Source organism: Ursus arctos, unplaced genomic scaffold (assembly GCF_023065955.2).
Source record: "Ursus arctos isolate Adak ecotype North America unplaced genomic scaffold, UrsArc2.0 scaffold_3, whole genome shotgun sequence".
Classification (NCBI taxonomy): domain Eukaryota; kingdom Metazoa; phylum Chordata; class Mammalia; order Carnivora; family Ursidae; genus Ursus; species Ursus arctos.
This window is the reverse complement of record NW_026622985.1, coordinates 27,044,798-27,060,724: the sequence shown is the minus strand read 5'-3', so window position 1 is coordinate 27,060,724 and position 15,927 is coordinate 27,044,798. Positions and strand designations below refer to the sequence as shown.

At 36.4% G+C, this 15,927-nt stretch overlaps 1 protein-coding gene across 8 annotated transcripts in view; it reads left to right on the top strand.

The window, feature by feature from the left end:
• SEMA3A (semaphorin 3A) overlaps positions 1-15,927 on the top strand; it is an 818,384-nt gene that overhangs the window by 57,271 nt on the left and 745,186 nt on the right. For 6 of the 8 annotated variants that reach the window (XM_057304266.1, XM_057304265.1, XM_057304264.1 and 3 more), the window contains exons 2-3: positions 14,010-14,074; positions 14,857-14,952. The gene's annotated coding sequence lies outside the window, so the exon portion shown is untranslated. Of the gene's footprint in view, positions 1-14,009; positions 14,081-14,122; positions 14,665-14,856; positions 14,953-15,927 lie in introns of those variants that run through there. The other 2 variants (XM_057304261.1, XM_057304262.1) reach the window with 2 other exon arrangements.

Genomic DNA, 15,927 nt, shown 5'->3' with positions numbered 1-15,927 from the left:
AGAAAGTTCAAATTGGTCCTTGTTGTAGAGACCCTCAACAAAAGATTTTTAAAAGTAATCTCTTATGCCACTTTTATCTGAAGAAGTTTTAAAATTCAATTCCCTTTGTCATAGAGAGGTATCAGCCATGAAGCATCCTTTTTAATTTTTTTTCTAAAAATTGCTTTGAATGTACGTAGGAGCAATAAGGTAAACTGAAAAGCATATGAGATTGCCTCTTTTAATTTATGACAAAGAAAGCTACTGCACATGCTTCTTTTAATATTTATAAGCACTTTTCTAAAATATTACATGCTACAGCACCTCAATTTTCCTTTTAATAGCAATTGTGAGAGGTTTTCAAGTTCCTAAGAGCAATACTTAAATTTACCCTGATGTTCTGGTATATTATATTTGTGTTAATAATTTTGGAAATACACTGGTTATTAACAGTAGCTTACATTTCTGTAGCATTTTGCAGTTTCTGAAGCAGAAATTTATTCTATTAAATTCTGAAATACTATTTTTTCTCAAAGTTTTGTAATATGTTTGTGAAATTTTAACAAACTAAGTTCAATTTTTAAGCTATTTTAAAAAAAATCTCTCCAAGACCATGTATCTTTTCCATTAAATTTTTTAGTTGGCTTTATTCAATTATGATATGAAACAATATATTCTTTATTAAATCTTTTAATCATCAGAAAGCATTGTGTAGACATTTTGCAAGCAGATAAAAATAATCTCTTCTTATAGAATTATAAGTCTTTATTTCAAGGAGGAATAATGAAGGAATAATGACATTTTGTTTATTTATTCAGATTTATCATACCGTACATTTCTAGAAATACTATGCAGCTGAAATACCATGCAAAGAAATTGACCATACCAGTGTGTACCCCATTTTTTTGTGGAACTGATTAGTTTTGTAATACTTGCATGATGACAAACCAAAAGTTTGTTCCGCATTAATGCACAAATAAAATTTATTCTTTGATTTGCTACTGCAGAATACATTTTCAAAACTAGTCACTATTTGAAAAATTGTTTCTGACTTGTGGTTGGCCAGAAGTCTTGATTGCAGAACAACCCCATTCCTGAATGTAGGGCACGAGGCAGCTGTTGTTTTTTCTCAGAACTTGACAGTTGCAGTAGTTTAAAGCCAAGTCTTGATGCTTCCCTAAATTAGTTATCCTCTTCTCCCATGTACAGTCACTGCCATTTTATAACAGTTGAGCATCAAGCTCACTCTTTTCTTGGATGAGCACACCCCTGAAATCACAGTAGTGACTGAAAGTTCGAGAGACCAACATTTTTGGTGATCCTGAATTCACATCTTAATATAAAAATTCTTACAAAAGGAACATAGTAAGTAAAGAAACAAAAGAAACTGATATTGAAACCATAAAATATGTCTGTGTTATGTTTCACTTTTGGGATTTCATCTACAAGTTTTATAGTCCCCAGGACTTGGTCTGTGTTGTGTATCATGCAACACTTTGAGAGCCTTCTAGATATGATTTTCATCATGTTATGTGATTTTCATCATGTTCCCCTTTCTCTGTCTCTTCTTAACCTGCTACATAAGTAACAAAGTTCAGTAGCAAGTAGCTGTAGTGATAAATTTGCATGTCAGGGCTTTCCTGGAATGTACTGAAATGTGTTCTTCAAAATGTCCAGTTTTACTATTCAAAAAACTGGGAATTCTGCAAAGCCTCCAGAAGGGTCATGCACACTGGGATTTTAATTCTAATATTTTTGCTTATGCCGGTAATAAGATGAATTGGAATTGTTTTCAAAATGTCAGGAAGCATATGCCGACAGCATCTGTAGATCAATTGTCATTTCATGCTTATGGCTGAATGGAACAAATTGAAATGTATGGAATTTGGCGTGGCTCTACTAGCTTTGCAAAGGACACTGCCTGGTTGAAAAAACCATGGTGGCCATGAGAATGTGCTTCTCAGCTCTCCAGCTGCTTAAGACACTTAGGGAGCTTAAGTGTCCAAGGGCCTGGAAGTTGCACTCTGAAATTCTCATTGTTGCTTGTGCCAATGGGCTTTGCTTACACCGCTCCCTGCCATTCATCACGGCAGGGGTACTGAGGCGAGCATGTTCCTGGGAGATGCGGGACTCCTCTGATGAGTAATTTTGGCTTAAGGACTCATAGACTGCCTTGTCTAACTTTTCTTGGAACTGAATGGCAGTCTGAGATGCCACCACACTCACTCCCTCACTCACTCGAACCTTCCTTCTTTTCCACCCACTTTTTCCACCAGTCAGATTTGTACCATGGCCTAGTGACTTCACCTCTAGTGCCTTCTCCTATGAGAGTTCTTTCTCATTTAATCCTGATTTGGTGTCTGCTTCTCAGAGGACCCGGATTAATACAATAACCTATTCTTACATTGTGAAGCCTTAAAGAATCCTCTTCGTGAACATGTAGATCTATTAATTTGTTATTATAATTGAGTGCAAGCTTGTTACAAAATATCCAAGGTCAGAAATAGTTTCATAAGCAAATTCAAATAATTTGGTGAGTGGATAGGTTAAAAATTACAAACTAAAAGAAGTGCTTTTTATATCTCCATACCTAAAGATATAGCAAGAAAATATAGAGCTTACCTCCATATCACATAAATTAACAATAGGAATAAATGATTTTTTGTAGTGTGATTGGAATTAGCATGTAATCCACAAGGGTTGAATAGTAACTTACTTTATTAGTGAGGCTTTGTGTGTATTCATATTTCTAATATCAGGATTGTAATGGTATTTTCATGTTTTTATTTTCATGCTAGAAATCTAGACCATCTTTAGACTATGATCCCTCATTAGTCCAAAGACCCTTGAGGAGACAGACTATGATTACTTTATTTTGTATTTCAGGTACCAATGAAGGCCAAATTCAGAGAAAGTGCACAAGGACTATTCTCACACCTTCTTACTCAAATTGTTGTCAAGGCCAGAATTACTGGCATCACCTGAGAATTTTTAGAACTGCAGGATTTAAGGTCCCCTCCACATTCTACTGATTCCAAGTCCGCACTTCTCAAGATCTCTAGGAAGTTTATGTGCACATTAAAGTGTGAGATGCTGTGATCCAGAAGACTTGTCTAGTGATTGTTCATTCTTTCTATATCCTCCCTCCTAAAATAAAACCCCTCGTTGTAGTCGGGTAACTTCCTCTGCCTCACAGCCATCTGATTCAGGGCAAGCTAGTAACATCTCTAGCATCAGGGGAGAAGCTACATTTATCTAACCTAGGGGAGGCCTGATCCTCTTTGCAAATGATTTGTTTATTCATAGGCCAATGAGGTGGGAGGAAACATTCTCTGGGGAGAGCCCTTCTGGGTAAGGTGTTATTTAGTTGAAAAACAGCAAACACCCTTTTCTTTTCTCTTGATTTTGTTGTGTCTTTATGGGACTCCTAGTACTGTTTTAGCTTCTTTCTACTCGCCTGATAACATAGTCAACTGAAAGAAGATGGAACCATGAGACAAAGAGAGCCCTGACCTATTTTGAGAAATAGTTTTCATCATTGGAAACCAAAACCTTATTGATCTTTTTTCAGGCCAGCTGCTCTGCCACCTTTTTGAGTGTTTGATAAGGACAGTTCAACTTCTGGAAGCTCTTGTCTTCCATGGCCTATGGGACTCTAGCCTCTCCTTCTGATCTCACTCGTCTGAAAACTTAAAATCAGCCTTCTTCACTGCCTTCTTTGTGTTTAGGGTATTACCTGTGTATAGCTTGTATTCAAGACATTTAATCAAATTCAGACAATCAAGATTATTTCTGGTGGGTTCCCCCCAAATTCCATTTCCTTTCACCATCACCCCTTGCAAGGGAGATATTCTTTCCAATTTGTTCAATCATCAAATTTGGTATATGTTTTGCGATACTGTGATTTATAAGAAATACATATTTGGCCATTCAAAAGACCAAAATATATCTCTCATATATACTTGGCCTTCACCATGGCTCCTCAAACTTTTCCTGAATGATAAGAGCAATAGGAGCATCTTTTGTTATAATATTTGGTCTCTTGTCTTTAGTTCCGAAAACAGTTTTGGAGCCATAGAGGTAATATGGGTGTCTTGTTATTCATAACAAGCCCCTTGTCACCACAACTAGGTTTATGTTAAAGAGGTGACTTTTGGAAAGCCCATAAGGATGGGGGCTGGTTGCTAGGGAAACCAACCATGAATAATAGGTTGGAACTTTTATTCTCACCCCCTCATTTCTAGGGATAGGAAAGCTAGAGGCTGAATCAATCACCAGTGCCCAATGAGTTAATCATTTATGCCTATTTAATAAAGCTTCCATAAAAGCTCAAAATTACAGGGTTCAGAGAGCTTCTGGGTTGGTGAACAGGTGGAAATGCAGGGATAGTGGTGCTCCTGGAGGGCAGGGAAGCTCCATGCCCTTTCCACATACCTCGCCCTAAGCATCTCTTCTATCGGGCTGCTTCTGAGTTATATCCTTTCATAATAAAACAATGTGAGGTTATTAGTAAGTAAAATGTTTCCCTGAGTTCTGTGAGTCTCTCTAGCAAATTAATAGAACCTAAGGAGGAGGCTGTGGGAGCCTAGATTTATAGCCAGCTGGTGAGAAGTATAGGTGACAACCTGGAATTGTGACTGGCACTTAAAGGCGGGGGGGGAGTTGGGGGCAGTCTTGTGGGATTGAACCCTTAACCTGTGGAATCTGACGCCAAGTAGATAGTGTCAGAATTGAGTTGAATTCTTACACACCCAGCTGTTGTCAGAGCATTGCCTGGTGGTGTGGGGGGAAAAAAAACCCTCTTTAACATATTGGAATTGTGATCAGGATGCATTTAAGTTTTTTAACAGCATGTATCAGTTCTATATTGAGTTGTGTAATCTTTAATCTTTTATCCTAGTACCTTGCAGTTTTTAATCTAGTATGTTTTTATCATGACAGAAAGATTCAATTAAATATTGTTTCAGTTGAATTTAAATCAAACGATTCTCTTAAGGCAAACACCTATTTCTATGCGCCTTGTTGTTCTATGTGTATAGATTCTACCTCTTCCAGCTTTCACTCTGAGTGGTCAGTGTCCAGCAGTTAGATATAGTCCTTATAGAATAAATATATTAACAAATGATTCACATAATTCCAAATGTATAAAGTGTTAATTTTATTACTCAATTACTTTTTCTCTTTACATGTTTAATTATTGAATTAGTTGGAGGTGGAGTAGGGAACAAGAATCCAGGGATACAAGCCTACATGCATTAAAAGCTTATTTAAACATTTGTCCTACTATCTCTTGATTGAAGGATGTAAAACTACTAGGGAAGAGCAGAAATAGTCATTACCATGTGAACGAGGACTAGAGTCAAGATACCACAAAGTTCAGTCTTTATTTAATAGGGTTGACCCTTTACATGGAAAAACTCCTGCTTTTGATTAAGAGCTAATTCAGGGGTTATTCAGAGACAATTACGTAAGACCTGGAGATTTCTCATGTGTATGCCCTCCTGGGATGCAGGTGCTTGAAGCAAAATCTTGAAAGAAATATAGAAATACAATTCCCAGATGATATCGTAGAATTATAAAGGATAGAGCTCTATTAAGAAGGAATTAGAGAAAATGTGTAAATTTCTTTACATCTATACAGACTTAAAAAATCCTCCTTTATCCGTATAATAAAGAAAGAAAAAGCTGACTCTCTAGTAAGGCAAAAGAGATATATTACAGAACAATTTGGTTCTGTAATATAGTCTATACTGCAATGACACCTAGGAAATCTATCAAGATTTTACAAAATTAGAAAACATACTTTCTTGGAAGTTTACAATTATTTGTGGCATAGTATGATACAGTTTATGGATTTGATCTTGAAGATGTTGTAAACAAGTTCCTAATTTGTCAAAGAGAGACAATGTTTGCAAAGGGACTATTTACAATGCTTATTTAATCATGGTGTAGGATATAGTGACCTGGTCTTCTGCATTATTAGGACAAATTCTTGGTAAGTTCAATAGTATCAAGTTCATCAAACTTGAGAAGGCTGCTTCATGTTGATTAAAATCAAAAGCGACATATATAAGCTACAATGCAAATTTATTTTCTTATGATAGAAATATAACTGTCATAGCACATTTCCTTTAGGCAAGCTACATGAGGAGACCATTATCCGAAGATTGCTGGTTGACAATAGAATAGGAACTGGTGTCTGAGAGGTGGGAATAGAGCAGAGAGGTATGTATATGATTTGAATATTTTATGCCCACAGGCTAAAATAGACAGATATATCCATTTTCTCAATAGATTCACTTGCTCATTCCAAAGAGGGGCCAAACTTTTGACTCAGGGCAATCTCTTACTTGTATAATGATGGATGGCTGCTGCCAAAACTCTCTTTTTATCCCATATACATTTCTCACAAAATCTGGGCACATTTTTTCTTCAGCAATGTTAATTTTTTAATCCATTTGCCATTATGTTCTTTTTGCTTGCAAATGATTCTATCTTCATATAATGATATCTCTGGCCTTACGTATAACATACATACAGTGTGTGGAATTTAGAATTTCACTCCGTAAGTAAAATCCCGTTTCTCTTATTTCCTACTGGATCATTTCTTGCCCTTCCACACACTGACCAAAATAGGCAATGGAAGCATAAAAGTAGATTTATAGAACCACACATGATATTGTCTTCTAATTAAGATCATTTTGCACATTTATATTTTTGTGAACTGTATTTTTACTACCATCATTTTGTAGAACAATGATGATTAATGAGATAACATTTCAAAAAATACCCAGTATCTGTTTCAAATAATGACATTTATATGGAGACATGGAAAATCTATATATAACATTTAAACTGCTACTACATACGTAACAAGAGTACTCAGTGACATTTATAAGGTGATTCTGTATGTGGCAGTTACAGGGCTGATTACAAATAATTTCTTAGTCTTTAATGAAAGATTAAACACTTATTTAAATCAAAGATTTTATGTGAATTAAAAAATAAATTGTATTGGATTACCTTGTATTTGAATGAGTTGATAAGTATTTCAATAATTTTGAAGCACATTTCTAAAGAGAAATGGAGCAGGGGAGAGTAAAGAGTGAAAGGTGACTGAGGAGAGAGATAAGGTGATAATTTATTTTATTTATTTCATTTTTTTAATTTTTAAAGATTTGTTTATTTTAGAGAGAGCAAGAGCATGCGCATGAGCAGAGGAAGGGGCAGAGGGAGAAGGAGAGAAGCAGACTCTCCACTGAGGATGGAGCCCAATGCAGGGGGCTTGATGTGGGGCATTATCTCATGATCCTGAGATCATGACCTGAGCTCAAATCAAGAGTCGGATGCTTAACCTACTTAGCCACCCAAGTGCCCCATAAGGTGCTATTGTAGATAGAATTGTGAGGGAAGCCCTAGCATTAGGGTAGGACATAAAGGAAATGAGAGGTATCCTCTGTCCTCTTGGATAACTGACAGCAGTGTGTTTCAGATAGAGGTAATTACAAGAGTAAGACTTTAAGACCACCTACACTTGAGCTTTTTAACAAAGAGAATGACCTTTAAGTGTGGCCATGAGTACATTATTCTACATACTGAAGATCTCAGATTGCAATGCAATCTAAAAATAAATGACCCAGAAAATTTGGGGGAAAAATTTTTTTAGTGCTAAAATTCGAGGGAATGTAGAATTCAGTCTCATTGTCCTATCACTTAAGGAGTGTGCATGTAACATATCTAGTATTAGTCATGCATTTCTCAGTGACATATTTGAAGAGAATGACAACTTGGATGTGGGAAGGTGGTGGTTGTTCTGTAAGGACACTCTTATGTCCTTATATACCATTATAAAGCATTATAAGTATTATAAATCAGCCCAAGGCTTGGTGTAAATTACTATATTCATTAAGAAATTGTTGTTTTACTTGAATAATAGAGATGAGCGAGAAAATATAACTATCAATAGGGTGAACAAATGAGGGCTGACCAATTGTTAATCCTCCATCAAACACAGTTTCTAAGTCTTAAAAAAATCTGTCATGAAAGATATTTTCCTGATATTTCCCACCTTTACGAAGTTTTCTCCTGTGGTATGGCCTCAGTGAACTCAGTAAATGCACGTAGCCCATTAGAAAATGCCAAAACAAGCCCTCTCTGACCTCCTGTCCTCTAAAGTTACAGAGATTTAGCCACTCAGGGCTCTGTAGACTGAAGTGTGGTGGGTAGAGAGGAGTATGGAAGGTACAGGTAGTTGTCGAATTTCAAGGATATCCCAGTGGAATCTCACTTTTTGTAATACCAATACTAAAATACCCGATTGTTCTTTTCAGCATATGGTCTAAATTCATACTGTTCTCTTTGACAGCACTGCTCTGCCCCACCACCTGCTGTTTTCTTTTCTGTACGAGCAATTTCTCATGTTTTAAGACTCAAGAGTGGAATTCACTTCTCCAACAAGGCTTCACTTACCTCTATCCTTATCTAGTTTTCGTAGGTACTGCATCTTTACTCAACAACACCATGTATCTCTTTTGGCGTAATTTAACGCGGTGTATTTAGACTTACCTGTTTCTATGTGTTTGTCTACTTCTGTAGTGTAATATAGTTTGTTTTAATGCTGTTTTGACTCAATTTGGGGCCCTGAGTAGAGGCAAGTTTCCCTTCTTGAGCAGCTAAATGAGCCCTGAAACCTTCCCTAATGTGGCTCTTACACTTTGGGCCACTATGCACAGGCCCTAATTGCCTCAGGGCTAGGTACCAGAATAGAGGCTCTCCCCATCCCCTATCTTGAACATGCAAAATTATTCAAATTAGTCAATCCACAGAGAGCCCACAATAGTTACCCCACACTTCTTGTCATACATATACTAGTATCTAGAGTTCCAGCTTGCTGTTATCCTGTCCCCAGGTGCAACCCCCTTTGTGACTCTATGCTGCAACTTTCTTTCAGAGCTACAAGTAACAAAGACTTCCGCTTTTCATCTGAGTGTCATTGCATTGCGTCCAACAATCTTTAAATTTTATAAAACACATGGCCAGTAGATCACTCTCTGGTCCCTATCAAGAATACAGGATGAATCCCTAGCTTCTAACCATACTAAGTTACATCTTCCAACCAGGGGGAGTCTCTCTTGGGAGCTTCCTACTTATTCTCACATTTCATTACTCATTCTTACAAACAGAACCAACTTGTGATCACTTGAGATTGAATTACATGAAAATGCCAATATTCAATATTACTTGACTTACCAAAATGGCAATCTCATCAACCTGATTACATATACCTTCGCATATAACACACCACATGTAAAGCATCTAGAGGTAGTAGAATTCATTCCTCATCTCCCCATGCATCTATGTTTGTCCCCACCCTTCTTCAGTCAAATAGGAATTGAAGTGATTGATTATAGTGGTAGCTCTTCTCGAACCAGTAATCTTACCGTAGCTCAAAAATAATACCTGTGTGCTGCTGACTCTTTGCAATAAGCAAGCAAAGTAGTGTATGCATCACTGGACAGAGATGATAACAAGGTCTCTATCCATATTCACCTTCTTCCCTAAGGCACCTACTGGGAAGGATAATTTAGGGTAGAATCTTCTCTCTTCACACATGCCTGTTACTGGTTTTCACCCAGAGACTTGAGTTTAGTACCTGATAAAGCAACCACAATGGAAATTAACCAAGGTTTAGTGAATTAAACAACAAAAACTAAAAGTAAAACCCAGCAATATTTAAGAAGGAAGTTATATAGCAGAGGTCATGTATTCTCACTGAACCCCCTGAGACAGAGATATGGGACAGGTCAACATTAGCAGTAGTACTGGACTAAGAACATCTTAAAATTTTTGGAATGATTAGCAAAGGCAAATATAATCTCCTAATCTCCTGAAATGAAATTTGGGCTGGTGATAGTTGAAGATGGAAGGGAGACAGTTTAGGAGTCCATTTAAACCTTAAACCAAAACATATGTACCAGCAATTCGTGTGTTATCAAAGAACATCGCATTGCAGGTTATTGGATGCTGGCTATCATTTTAATAAAGAGGTACCTTGTTTCCAAATTTTTCTGCATTCCTACTTAATTCCTTTGGGAAGTTTGGGTGATTTGAAGAGCAAGATTTAGGAAGCTGGGGGAGCTGGATGAAATCTTATCATCATAGCTCTAAAACCTTTCCTCTAATCTCTAAGAAAATCTTATTTAAACAATAAGAAAACAAATTGAACTAAGGGAATTGATTGACTTCAAGGACAAAGAAAGAAGCTTCAGAGAATTCAGAAACTATAATATAAGAGTGACTGGGATCAGAAGAAGGAAGAGAAGCGGGAGAAAAGATGTTTAATGTGGATAGAGACTATGCACACATACACACACACCCTTTTGTATTCCAGACAAAAGTTCCATATTATCACATTCAATTATTTTTCACAAAACAATTTCAATGATCGTCTATCCAGCAAGCAATTTTATCTCTGAAAGTTATGTTATTTCTTTTCATTGGGCAAAATGTGTAGGAGGAATCCCCATACATGTTTTCTTTAAGTAACCACTTAGGTGATTCATTTATTCTAGAACCACCTATTCTCACCAAGGTTCCTTTCTGACACCCTGAGAAATTATAGGAGTGACCCCGATAAATTCCTTACAAAAGCTATGAGAGTCTATCATAAGAGATTAGCTCTGAATGTATATTCCATATGTAATCAATTGCATGAGAGGCAAATGAAAATGTCATAGGTGATTTCACGTGTGAAAATGTGAGCGTCGTATGTGACAGAAAGGTAAAGGTACAATTTTTCACTGTGTCCTCTGTAATGAATAATGGGGGTGAAACTGTAAAGCATAACTGTGGGAAATTTGGCACTAAGTGGAAAGAGTATTTTTGGATTTCATTTGCTTGTATACGTATGTGTGCGTGTGTGCGCACGTGCAAACACATTCATTTTATTATTCATGACATAAGGCGAAAATTTGTTGATGGGACAGCAAAGAAGAGGGTATGAAAATGTTACGTTGCAAAAAGATTAAATTAGGGAAGAAGATGATATCAATTGTGGGAAGCTCACAATGGAAAATGAAGTAAAAAACTTCTAGTTCAGAGACATCTAATAAAAAGGAGAAAGGATCTCTTCAAAGACCTACATTGATTGTAAATTAAGTGATTGTTCTTGTAATATATTTTTTCCGGGTATTATGCTTACAAGTTTCCTAGTATACAAATGATTTGCCCCCGTGTTTCCCATCTCTCCCTGTATTTTGTAGAGCTTAGGTGCTAAAAAGTTCGCAGGAGTTTAACTGAATGTGGGTCACTAGGACTTGAAATCCTTAAACTGTCTGTGTTATGCTGTAGCCAAGTTTTCACTCTTATAATCATAATGCATTCTTAAAAAAAAAATAAACTTGCTGAGTTGGATGTGGTTTTAACAAATAAACAGTGCAGTCTTAACACATAATTCCCTGACTTAAAACAACCCGGTGATTCTTCATGGTCTTTAAGAGAACTGAAATCATGAGCTTGGTATAGAAGTTTTCTTCCCCTCCAGCTACATGCTATGCTTTCCCTCTTGAACTTCATCTTTCAGTCTCAGGTATAATTTGTGTTTCCTTAAATCCAAAACCTCTCTTGCATATGTTCTCATACTCTGCCTTTTCTTTCCCTTCATCTCCAGTCTATATTCCAAGTAAGCCTATTTCCTCCGACCTTCACTAAGCACACACACATTTGAAAGGCTAATTACTGCTCCTTCCAGTCTCAAGCAAGGTATTTTCTCGTCCAGGGAGCCCCACCTAAATTGCACTTCCATGACTTTCTCTGATTCATGCTTTCCCAGCATAGATTATAATCTATTTTAATGCTATATTTACTTACCTGTTAATTTGCTAACCAAAGAGTATACTCCTTGAGAACATACTCTGCTTCATTGTCTTTTCTAAATATTTGTTTCAAAGCAGTACTAAATAATGTACCCACTTTTTATTTCTTTTATTTAAATGCCTTCACCATCTTTAAAAAATTACTGGGTCCCCCTACTTGAAAATCACATTTTGAGTGATGCATTCCCAAGGAGCATAACAATTTTTTTCCCCCAAAGACAATAACTCTGCATTCTCTTTGGGCACCATTTAGTTTACCTTCAATCCTTCGACTGCAATGGAAGGTCATTTTGCAGAAAGGCAAATATTAGTCATATATATATATTTTTTTCTTTCTTTTTTTTTTAACCATCTTTTTACCCATTAATCAAAAGCAATGAACTGGTCCACTTCTTATCAAGGAAAGAAAACCATAACTTTTAAAATAATAATTGAAACAAAAAATTCATATGTTTGGCTACAGATACTCATACAGCGTATTATTTGTAATCATGACAATATTCTACTTTCATGTTAGCCTAAAGCAACACCTGTCTTCTGTAACTATTTTGAAAACTTATATGATGAAATACCTAAATAGGTTTGTAATTACATAATTGTATTTGGCAAAGATTAATGTTTTTACCTTTCTGGAGACTGAGATATAAAACCTCCAAATAATACAAATATTATTTATAATTAAGTTACAATCTTCAAAATAACACACATGCATATACACAAAACACACTATAATTTTTGGGACACAGAAGATATACTGTTTTTCCCAATTGGTAAAAATTTTCCATTTAATATGTATTTAAAACAATTTTAAACTAACTGAAACTAATCACAACATGGATTATAATATTTCTTTCTTAATTAAAAGAAGAAATCACATTGTACCCTGTTGATAATCAAGATTCACCATTAAAATTATATGTAAATAGGAATTGCTTTTGCTAAGTTGATGGAAAATTTGGAAAAACGTCATCAATAACCCATTATTTGAATTAAATCATTTAAATCTGTTTAGAAGTAAAATTGAGAGATAAATTAGTTCAGGCTATCTATAAATGAGTGAGATTTCCTTTGTAGTTTTCTCTTAAATGCTGTCAGAAGTTAAAGGCTTCTTCCAACCCATTTCTATAGAGTTTACTTATATATAAAATTGATTCTAATTTGGGTAAGTTCCATTCACTCAATGTTGAAATTCCATTCAATAATTCAAAATTGTTCTTAATTTTTAAACTTTTTATTTTGGAAAATTTCAAAAGCAGGTTAAAATAGAAAATACAGTATAATGAACCCTCAGTTACCTCATTACACATCTTATCACAAATATCAACTCATGACCAATGTCATTTCAAAAATATCTCTACCTACTCCTCCTTGTTCATTATTTTGACAAATTCCAGACATCATATCATTTTATCTGAATTTAAAGGAGTATCTGAAAAAAGTCTTATTTTTACAAAATAAAATCACAACACTGTTATCATACCCAAAATAAGAATATAAATATTCCATTAAATATCACTAAATAACCATCAAATTTTCGTGAATTTCTAGTTACTTTTTATAGTTTGCATGAGTCAGAATACAATTAAGATCTCCTGCTAAAAACAAGGCAACAGGCCCTAAGTGGAGTCACATGTTAAGTCCCACATTACCAAACCAAAATTTAATTACAGTTGCAGCTCTCCCAGAAATGGAATGTTAAACCAATCAGAAATTGATAAGCACTAATTTGGTAATCTGATAAGACCCCTGCCATCCTCTAAACAAAAGTAGCCTTGCAATAATCAACCTGCTTTTTTCATTTTTTCATGTGTGCCTAAGAGACTCCTAACTATATATAGGGAACAAAACGAGGGTTGCAGGAAGGGGAGGCGTGTGTGGGGGGTGGGGTAAATAGGTGAGGGGTATTAAGGAGGGCACTTGATGTAATGAGCACTGGGTGTTATATGCAAGCAATGAATCAGTGAATTCTTCCCCTGAAACTAATAATATACTATATGCTAACTAACTTGAATTTAAATTTTAAAAAAAATCTTTCATTTTGTACAGTTCCTTGAGGCTCTTTTCTATCTGCTGGATTGGCTGCTGCTCGATTCAAATCAGTTTTTGCACAAATAAACTCTTGAGCCTTTTACTATGTCTCAGTTTATCTTTTCGCAGTCCTGGCATCAGAAAAGGGAACCGAAGGAGACCCCTGACAGCCCACAGGAGCAATGAGCAACTAGGTATAGGTGCCTGCTACTCTTGGCTTCACTGCTTTCTTGCTGCCTCTGGATAAGTCCCTGTCAGATCCTAGCTCCACAGCTTTTGTTAAGAAATTTCAAACTTTCAGTTTTCTTTTTCCATACTGGTTCTGAAAACCTGCTGGAGTTGGACTGGGTCCAACTGAGAGCCCAATCTGGCTCCGGGAACAGACTGGTAATCACACAGAGCCGGTCTGAGTCCAGGATCAGACTAGGTCCGACTCAGAACCCGGACTGGATCAGGCCCCACTGGCTTCTACTTTCAGAGCCCAGACCGGGTCTGCGGACCGGCTGGTTCCTGCTTAGAGCCCGGACTGCATCCGGGGACGGACTGGTTCCTGCTTCGAACCCGGACTGGGTCTGGGGACGGACTAGGTCCAACTGAAAGCCCCGGCTGGGTCGGGGGACAGGCTGGTTCCTGCTTAGAACACGGAGTGGATCTAGGGGCGGACTGGGTCTGGCTTGGAACCCAGACTGGGAATGGGGATGGACTGGGTTTGGTTTAGAGCTTGGACTGAGTTAGAGAACGGACTGGGTCTGACTACTGGACTGGGTTCAGTGTGAGGCGTCAGGTGAGTAAAATTTTGTTTTAAGGCTGAACAAAAAGGTCAAATTTAGGAAAGACAACCTTGAATTACAGGGGCCTCAGTGGCGAACTTTTAACCTAGATAATCTTATCCATTTACAAGATGCCATAGAAAAAAAAAAAAGGGTGTCGGCCAAGCATTCACTATAGAGGGAAAATTATTTTTCCTCTTCCACAGTTTCTGGTGACCAGGATGAGACCTGCTGGGACGCCGCAGGCACTCCAGAGCCTGCAGACAGCGTGTCCTGGAAAAACTGGCGGAAACCAGCAAAAGGTGAGCGTTTTTACCAGTCCTCTCTCCTAGATCTCTATCTGTGGTATCTGGTTGAGAGAGGCTGTTAAAATTTCACGTTGTGTCTTTCCACATTTTTTAAGAATTGCCTTTTCTAAAATTTTATTTTATTTTATAATTATGCAGAATATTTCCATGGTTCTAAAGTCATAGTTACAAAGCAAGATACATTCAGAGAAATCTAGGTGTAATCCAGATATGATGCACCTGGTTTCCTCCCTCTCCTCCCATAGGTAAATATTTTAAAACGTGTACTTTTCCTTCCACTTTTAAATATAAGCAAATATATTTATACATACATTCATAGTATGTGTATATGAATATTTATATGTTCAAATCAGCCCTCCACCCTTTTTTCTTTGATAAGCAGTGGAAAAGTATATATACTTTTCTCTACATTGCTATTTTCACTTAACAGTATACTCTGGAGATCACTCTATGGCCTTATATAGAGATTTTATTCATTCTGTTTATAGCTTAATATACTCTATACTGTGAATTTTCCATGTTTATATGAGTAGCTACCTTTGGGTTTCCTTTTTCTCTCTTGTTTTTAAATCAGCTTTTACAAATAATGCTGAAATGAATAGACTTGTCATAGATCCGTCCATAATTTTCCATCACAAAAATATGAAAATAGGAAGTGTGTTTGCTGGATCAAAGCTCAGATACATATGCATTTTTTTTCTATTTGTAGCCAAATTCTCTCCATAATGGTTTTATTTTGGCATACCTTTACTGGTTTTTATAAAATATAGTAAATATGAAAGTACATTTAGTTTCTTAGACTATTGTGCTCATCATATGATTTCTTCCTTTAAGGATTAAATGTACTCGTATTTGAAATCGTAGATGCAGAATGAATAGAACAGTGAAAATTGAATTCCTCTTTAAAAGTTGGTCTAAATAATAAGGTGCTCAAACTACTAAATTATATGTATACATGTGGCAGTGAGT